The following is a 9,239-nucleotide window of genomic DNA, read 5'->3' as shown; positions in this document are numbered from 1 at the left end:
GGCAAGGCTATAGTATGGAAAAATGTCAAAATATGACACGTCCCAAAAACAGCTGAAAACGCCTAGAAACAGCATAAAGTAGCGTGCTAAGACACACCATAGCAAAGAATTTTTCAGAAACATTCAAAAACACCATATAGTACGAAGTCCAAAAAATGACCGAAAAGGCAAGGCTATAGTATGGAAAAATGTCAAAATATGACACGTCCCAAAAACAGCTGAAAACACCTCAAAACAGCATAAAATAGCGTGCTAAGACACGCCATAGCAAAGAAACTTTCAGAAATATTCAAAAACACCATGAAGTGCGATGTCCAAAAAAATCACAGAAAAGGCAAGGCTATAGTATGGAAAAATGTCAAAATATGACACGTCCCAAAAACAGCTGAAAACACCTCAAAAAACTTTAAATAGCGTGCAAAGACACGCCATAGCAAAGAAACTTTCAGAAATATTCAAAAACACCATAAAGTACGATGTCCAAAAAATGACCGAAAAGGCAAGGCTATAGTATGGAAAAATGTCAAAATATGACATGTCCCAAAAACAGCTGAAAACACCTCAAAACAGCATAAAATAGCGTGCTAAGACACGCCATAGCAAAGAAACTTTCAGAAATCTTCAAAAACACCATGAAGTGCGATGTCCAAAAAATCACAGAAAAGGCAAGGCTATAGTATGGAAAAATGTCAAAATATGACACGTCCCAAAAACAGCTGAAAACACCTCAAAACAACTTTAAATAGCGTTGTAAGACACGCCATAGCAAAGAAACTTTCAGAAATATTCAGAAACACCATGAAGTGCGATGTCCAAAAAAATCACAGAAAAGGCAAGGCTATAGTATGGAAAAATGTCAAAATATGACACGTCCCAAAAACAGCTGAAAACACCTCAAAAAACTTTAAATAGCGTGCAACGACACGCCATAGCAAAGAAACTTTCAGAAACATTCAAAAACACCATGAAGTGCGATGTCCAAAAAATGCCCGAAAAGGCAAGGCTATAGTATGGAAAAATGTCAAAATATGACACATCCCCAAAACAGCTGAAAACACCTCAAAACAGCATAAAATAGCGTTGTAAGACACGCCATAGCAAAAAAATCTTTCAAAAACGGCCAAAAACACCCGAATGCGGAACGTCCAAAAAATGACCGAAAAGGCAAGGCTATAGTATGGAAAAATGTCAAAATATGACACGTCCCAAAAACAGCTGAAAACGCCTCAAAACAGCATAAAATAGCGTGCAAAGACACGCCATAGCAAAGAAACTTTCAGAAACGGCCAAAAACACCCGAATGCAGAACGTCCAAAAAATGACCGAAAAGGCAAGGCTATAGTATGGAAAAATGTCAAAATATGACACGTCCCAAAAACAGCTGAAAACGCCTCAAAACAGCATAAAATAGCGTGCTAAGACACGCCATAGCAAAGAAACTTTCAGAAATATTCAAAAACACCATGAAGTGCGATGTCCAAAAAAATCACAGAAAAGGCAAGGCTATAGTATGGAAAAATGTCAAAATATGACACGTCCCAAAAACAGCTGAAAACACCTCAAAAAACTTTAAATAGCGTGCAAAGACACGCCATAGCAAAGAAACTTTCAGAAATATTCAAAAACACCATAAAGTACGATGTCCAAAAAATGACCGAAAAGGCAAGGCTATAGTATGGAAAAATGTCAAAATATGACATGTCCCAAAAACAGCTGAAAACACCTCAAAACAGCATAAAATAGCGTGCTAAGACACGCCATAGCAAAGAAACTTTCAGAAATCTTCAAAAACACCATGAAGTGCGATGTCCAAAAAATCACAGAAAAGGCAAGGCTATAGTATGGAAAAATGTCAAAATATGACACGTCCCAAAAACAGCTGAAAACACCTCAAAACAACTTTAAATAGCGTTGTAAGACACGCCATAGCAAAAAAATCTTTCAAAAACGACCAAAAAGACCCGAATGCGGAACGTCCAAAAAATGACCGAAAAGGCAAGGCTATAGTATGGAAAAATGTCAAAATATGACACGTCCCCAAAACAGCTGAAAACACCTCAAAACAGCATAAAATAGCGTGCTAAGACACGCCATAGCAAAGAAACTTTCAGAAACATTCAAAAACACCATAAAATATGATTTTGGAAAAATGACCGAAAAGGCAAGGCTATAGTATGGAAAAATGTCAAAATATGACACGTCCCAAAAACAGCTGAAAACACCTCAAAACAGCATAAAATAGCGTGCTAAGACACGCCATAGCAAAGAAACTTTCAGAAATATTCAAAAACACCATAAAGTACGATGTCCAAAAAATGACCGAAAACAGCTGAAAACACCTCAAAACAGCATTAAATAGCGTGCTGAGACACGCCATAGCATTTAAACATGCATAAATGTCCAGAAGCACCATAATATACAACGTCCAAAAAATGACCAAAATAGCAAGGCTATAGTATGGCAAAAATGGAGAAAGGCAAAAAATGACAAGTCCCCAAAACAGCTTAAAACACCTCAAATAAGCATTAAATAGCGTGCTGAGACACGCAATGGCATTTAAACATGCAAATATGGCCAAAAACACCATAATATACAATGTCCAAAAAATTACCAAAACAGCAAGGCTATAGTATGGCAAAAATGGCAAAAATGGCAAGAAATTGCATGTCTCAAAAACAGCTTAAAACACCTCAAAACAGCATTAAATAGCAAGATGAGACACGTCATACCATTTAAACATGCAAATATGTCCAAAAACACCATAATATTAAATTTCCAAAAAATGACCAAAAACACCAAGGCTATATTATGGAAAAAAATGCAAAAATGGCAAAAATGCTAACAAAAAACATGTCGCAAAAACACCTGAAAACAGCATAAAAGCGCATTAAATAGTGTGCCGAGACATACCACAGCATAGAATTTTACAAAAACGGCCATAAACACCATAATATGGCATGTCGAAAAAATGATCCAAAAGGCAAGGCTATAGTATGGCGAAAATGTCAGAAAATGACATGTCCTAAAAACAGCTGAAAACTGCTTTAAACCTCATTAAATGGCCTGCCGAGACTCACAATAGCATAGAAAGTTGCAAAAACGTCTGTAAAAACCATAATATGGCATGTTGAAAAAATGAAAAAATTTGAAAAAAAATTTGGCCGTTTTTGCAACTTTCTTTGCTATGGCGTGTATTGCCACGCTATTTTATGCAGTTTTCAGCTGTTTTTTGGGACATGTCATTTTTGCCATTCTCCATGCTTGCCTTTACCGTAATTTATTTGACTCTAGAATGCATAAAATAGTGCGGAAAAATTCTGACAAATTAAATGCAATAATTAAACTGCATAAAATAGCGTGCCAAGATACGGCATGGCATAGAATGTTGTGAAAACGGCCAAAAACACTGCAATATCGCATGGTAAAAAATGTCAAAAAATGAGATGTCCTGAAAAACAGCTGAAAACTGCTCAAATACCATATCATACTACAGTATTGCTTTTTGGGTCATTTGTCTAACATGCCATATTATGGCGTTTTTGTCCATCTTTGCAACAGTCTATGCCACAGCGTGTTTCAGCGCGCTATTTTCAGCGGTTTTCAGCTGTTTTTGGGACGTGTCGTTTTTTACAATACTGTGGTATTGCTTTTTCAGTTGTTTTTTCCACATGCTTTATTCTGATGTTTTTGGTTGTTTGCAGCATCTATGCTATGGCGTGTTTGGGCACGTTATTTTCTGCAGTTTTCAGCTGTCCTTGGGTCACGTCATATTTTGAAATTTTTCAACATACTATACTATTGTGTTTTCAGCCTTTTTTTCGACATGATTATGACAGCTCTGGGAGAGAGTTGTGGTCAAATCCAGGCAGCAAACAGAGAGTTCGCTCTTGTCCAGTAACCGGTTTCTTTTTTGTCCCGTTTTGTCTTTTTGCCACTCACCAGTTTGTTAGAAGGAAGAAGTGCGAACACCCAGAGATGGTAGAAAAAGGTTAAAACTGCTCGAGGCAGGCTTTATTCAAGGCTAAAAATGTCCAAAAACTTTAAATCAAAAGCAAACAGTTACCTCACTCCCTTTTACAGGAGCTACATATACCGTCAACACACAGATCAGGCAAAAGCACATACAGCGATCCGCTGATCCTCTTTTCATCTGGAGGTCCGTCGCGTCATCGCTCTCTCCGTCTCTCCTCATTGGCTGGACTTCGAGTGGCTTATTCGGAAGTTTGCACCCCTCCGCGCGTGATTTCCTGTCAATGATAGCTCAAAACAATCTAAAACGACACATTTTTGCTTTTGGAGACACGTTATAGTTTACAACGTTGGCCTTTTTTTCAACCCTATGACGCATCTCTGCCAGCTATAATATGTTGTTTTTTTGATTTTTTGATGTCAAAATTCAATTCAGTTTTTAATATACTATACTATGGCCTTTTCTGTTAATATTTAGTCATGCTAAATAATGATGTTTTTGGACTTTTTTTTGAAATTGTATATACAAGCTATATTATCTTGCTTTCAGCCATTTTTATTACATATGACACATAACAAAATTTGGCTTTTACGACATACTATACTATAGCGTTTTCGGCCATTGTTTTGACATACTATATTATGACGTTTTTGGATTTTTTTTTCGACATTGTATCCTATGACGTGTTACTACAAGCTATAAAATGTTGTTTTCAGCCCTTTTTTTCCACATGTCAAAATTTGATGTTTTTTTAAAATGTTACACTGTGGCATTTTTGGCCATTTTTTGACACGCTAAATGATAACTATTTGGCCCTTTTTTTTGACATTGTATACTACGACATGTCTTTACAAGCTATAATACGTTGTTTCAGTCCCTTTTTCCACATGTTAAAATGTGACTTTTGTTGACATACAAGAATAATAATAATATCAACATACTACATTCTGATGTTTTGGGCCGTTTTTTGAACATGCTATACTATGACATGTCACAACAAGCGACGTACCATACTATCGTTTTTCATTATGTTTGATTTTTCTGTTGTTAAAATTGCATGAAAAAAAGTCATAGTACGGTATGTTGTGCAAAATGGCTTCAAAAATTCATAATATAGTATATATCCATCCACTTTTCTATACATTCTAGGGGGTCTTAAAGCTACGGACGCTAACAGAGTATTTCGGACAGAGGGTAAATATAGGTGTGTTCAGGCAGACAGTGTGAGGAAAAAAATGCTTTTTTTAACAATAAAGCATGTTAACATGTTTTAGTATAAATTCAAAATAAAACTCTGACCCTAAAAAAATTATTGGACCTTTAAAATTGCTTTGCCAACAGAAATGCTGTGAATGTTTACAACGTGACCGTGGCAGGCGAGGAAAAGTGACGAGAAGAATCCAGATAAACATTGTAAAACTCTGGAAGCACGAACTGTAAAAGCACTTTATGGCCTTCAGGGACTGAATCAGTAAATGGAAATTTACCAGCATGTAAAACACACACACACACACACACACACACACACACACACACACACACACACACACACACACAGATCTGTGTGTTCAGCGTGCACATGAGCTGTGATCGGGTTTATTATTGACATCAGGGAGGCCGGCACACACACCGAAGACCACAGATCAAAGAGCTCCGCTTGTGTTCGGGTGAAGAGAACTTTTCATTAACTGAGTGCTAAACATTTAACCCTTTCACCACAACTACAACCTACAACACTTCATAGTCAACTGCCATTTTTTTTTCGGAAAGACATCGACACTGGGCGGGTTTCTGTTACAGATTTGCGCAAATCTTAAGCGACATTTTCGAAATGTCGATAAACCACAATTGTGAGATGACTGTGTTTCCACTGAGTGACGTTCTGCGACTTCTCCTAAGGTAACATCCGAGTAACCATGGCGATGGATGTTTAAAACATTAGCAGCTTTGTTTCTATTGCAGCCGCCGCACTAGTCGTCATTATTTCCCAGAGTACATAGCCATAGCATCATGTGACCAAGAAAAGCCTTTGTTTTTGGAAATACCTCCCATGCGGGCGATGTTTGTTTAACCTAGAAAATACATAAAAGACATTCCCTAAAAGCATAAAATAAAAATGACAGCATGTACAAAGTATAAAATAGGTCTCAGTGATGCGCATTTGATCAGATATAATTTACAGTAAATAAATATTCATAAAAAAATCCCAAAAAGCAAGGGGAAATTAGAAAAAAACAATATCTATAATTATTATAATTACATCAATTGTGTTGCAAAATTATTATATTTTTTAGGCATTTTTTTCCTGTTCATTTCCATGTTTATGGATGTTTATGTTTATGTTTGTTTGTAACTTTGTTTGTAAATTTGTTTCATTTTTGAACTAATTTTAAGGTATTTTTCTTGCGCTTTTTTAATTTACTCTTTTAATTTTTGGGTCATGTCTTTCATAGCTCTTTGCCTTCTTATGTTTTTGAAAAAAATCAAGCCAGCCTGCTCAGGTTTCACGGGGTTAACAGGCCGGTTGTTAAAACCAACTTTTAATGAGCCTACATAATGATAATAAAGATAATTATGTTTTATGGCCGCATCATTTGACTCATTCAGTGTTTTTCCACTTTGTTCCTGCGCGGTGGCGTGAGTGTAATAATTCAGTTTATTTGTAGTATGTTTTCATGATCTTCATCACGTGTTTTCAGGAAGAATCTGGGACATAGTGAAAAGGGAGATTTCAGCAGAGGAAGTGAGTCATCTCTGGGTTATGGGCTCTCAAGGACAGGAGGGTGGAGCAGGAAAAAACCAACAACTGCGGGCTTCGATACTTCGTTAACTCTCATTTTGTTGTTGCAGTTCTTTTTCAAAACACGTTATAAAACCAGAACAAGAGCGATGCACGTACGACACACAATTAATGCCCCGCCCCCCGGATCAGACGGGCGCCGAGGTGACAGAGGAGCTGCTGGAGAGGAGGAATGTGCTACGTGTCAGACTGCACACACACATCTGTTTCAAAATGACAAAAGAATCCTCCTCCCACACACACACACACACACACACACACACACACACACACACGACAGTCAGAGTTTAACCCTTTGAAACCCCAACAAATCTGTTTGATTTCTTTTAAAAAACACGAGGAAAAGGTGATGAGAAAATTTACAGGAAAAGCAAAAAATTAGTAACAAGTTAAAAGAAAATTACCAGATTAGTAGTGATAAGTTAAAAAAAAAAAAAAAGTAAAAACAAACAAAAAGATGTCTTTAAAAAGTGCAGAAAAATCAAAAATATGTTTTTTTCAGTAACATAATTTTAAATAATTTAAATAATTTTCATTTCATTTTTTTCAACCCTCCCCTTTTTAAAAATGTATTTTCTTGGCACCTTTTACTTTTTGGGGGGGCTATTTGTGGGACATTTCTTGCCAAGTTGTTCATTGCCTTTTTTCCCCTTCTTTCTGAAAAAAAAAACCCAAATTTGCTCAAACTGATTTGATTTCAAAGGGTTAAATAGCTTGTGAGAGGCGTCTTAATGCAGCACAAGTGAAGTGATGTAGAACCAGGTTTAAAAATGTGTGTGTAGGCTTATCAAACATGCACTGGGAGAATTATCTATAAAAAATGCAGAGCAAATATGTCAGAGGGTGTTTATCAGGAATAAACTGATAAACATAACTAATATAAATATGAGAGAAAACACAGTTATCATCAGACATGTATAAACTGGTTTGGGCCTTAATTTTTATCTATCTTACCCAATCGCCAGAATAAATGTTGACATTGTGTGTTTTTGCACTGATACGTTACATTTGCACGTTCTAATAATAACGTTATAATAAACTGTTAATGTGTGGTTAGATTTAGGCAGAACAACTTGCTTACGGTTAACAAAACATCATATTTTATATTTTTTTTACGGATTTCACAGGTATTTAAACCTCTGAAGTAAGTTGGTTTGATTTTTTTTTTTTTCTAAAACATGGGTGGAAAGGCAATGACCAATGTGGCAAGAAATGTCCCACAAATCGCAAGAAATTATTAAATGATGACACGAAAATTACCTAAAAAACTTATTTTAATAAACGGGGAGAGTTATTAAAATTTAAAATTCGTCAGAAATATATTAGATTATATTTTAAATATTTTCATATTTTTAAATATAATAATTTTGTATGTATGTATGATTTTAAAGAAAAAATAAAATATGGAAATAATAGGCAATGAGAAGCTTGATAAGAAATGTCCCTCAAATTGCAAGAAATAAGCAAAAGATGATGTGAAAATTACGTTTAAAAATAGTTTTAATAAAAGTGAAAAAGGCGAGGGTTATTAAAAAACTGCTTTTAATCATAATAATTTTCTTTTTATTATTATTATATTTTATATTTTTTATCTAAAACATGACAACAAATCCAACATGAAGTATTATACTTTATGTTGGATTTAGTTACAGGAGTCGTAGGTCATGAAAGATGTTAGTAATAATCTTGGGTTTAGATCAAGGTTAGTGTTGCAGTGTGTCAAAATGAAAAACAGCATGTAAATACATGGGTTAACCCTTTGAAACCTGAGTGAACTGACTTTATTTCACTCAAAAACATGGGAAGAAAATTGACTGAAATTTAGCAAAAAAATAAAATAAATAAATAAAACTAAAAAAGGTTTAATTTTTTTTTTTTTTAATAAATATACAGATAAAATAATGAAGTTAAATTATAACTCACCCTCACCAGTATGCTTTCAGAACCAACAGATCCACCGAGGACGCCACACTGCTCTTCACTCACCTGGAGAATAAAAGCAGCTACATCAGGATGCTGTTTGTTGACTTCAGCTCAGCATCTGACACGATCTGATGAAGCTGAGTGAAAAACTGAAAACTCTGGGCTTCAGTGCAACACTCTGAAACTGGATACTGGACTTACTTACATGCAGACCCCAGAGAGTTCGGACTGGCAGTCTCACCTCTACATTAGTGCTAAACACCGGAGCTCCCCAGGGCTGTGTGCTCGGCCCCCTCATGTTCACACTGTACACCCACGGCTGCTCGCCCAGACATCAGGAGGACAGCTGGCGTGATTCGTGTACGGCCCAGGACAGGACGCTCTACAGCCGGTGATTAAAACTGCCCAGAACATCCCATCTGCAGAGCACCAGTGACCTCGGTGAAGTGAGGTGTCTGCACAGAGCCCAAAGGTACTGAAAGACAGCAGCCACCCCAGCCACAGTCTGCTCACCCTGCTGCATTCTGGGAAAAGATACACAAGTAT

The sequence above is a fragment of the Plectropomus leopardus genome, chromosome 6 (genome assembly GCF_026936395.1).
Source record: "Plectropomus leopardus strain MGB_pleo_1.0 chromosome 6, ASM2693639v1, whole genome shotgun sequence".
In the NCBI taxonomy this organism is placed as follows: domain Eukaryota; kingdom Metazoa; phylum Chordata; class Actinopteri; order Perciformes; family Serranidae; genus Plectropomus; species Plectropomus leopardus.
The sequence above is the reverse complement of the archived record's forward strand: the minus strand, read 5'-3'. Positions refer to the sequence as shown.